Genomic DNA, 243 nt, shown 5'->3' with positions numbered 1-243 from the left:
TGAGAAGCCCCCGTGAGGTCTGCAGTTTTATTTTGAAATGTTTTATTAAATTCCATTTTATGTACTTTTTATCCCATGACCCTGCTCATAATAAAATTCTGAAAAATAAAACTCAATATCCACCGGTATTTCACCCCAGAAAATACATCCGGTCACAAAGTTCACAGCACCTTTGTATACGAGTGCACCTGCACTATGTGCTGATCCAACGTGCCCCAATATTGTCCTGCCTCGCAGGCCTGA

At 41.2% G+C, this 243-nt stretch overlaps 1 pseudogene; it reads left to right on the top strand.

Moving 5' to 3' along the window:
* LOC118660245 overlaps positions 1-243 on the top strand; it is a 786-nt pseudogene extending 543 nt beyond the window's left edge.

The sequence above is a fragment of the Myotis myotis genome, unplaced genomic scaffold, assembly GCF_014108235.1.
Source record: "Myotis myotis isolate mMyoMyo1 unplaced genomic scaffold, mMyoMyo1.p scaffold_m19_p_1, whole genome shotgun sequence".
Taxonomy (NCBI): domain Eukaryota; kingdom Metazoa; phylum Chordata; class Mammalia; order Chiroptera; family Vespertilionidae; genus Myotis; species Myotis myotis.
This window is presented reverse-complemented; position numbering and strand designations above follow the sequence as displayed.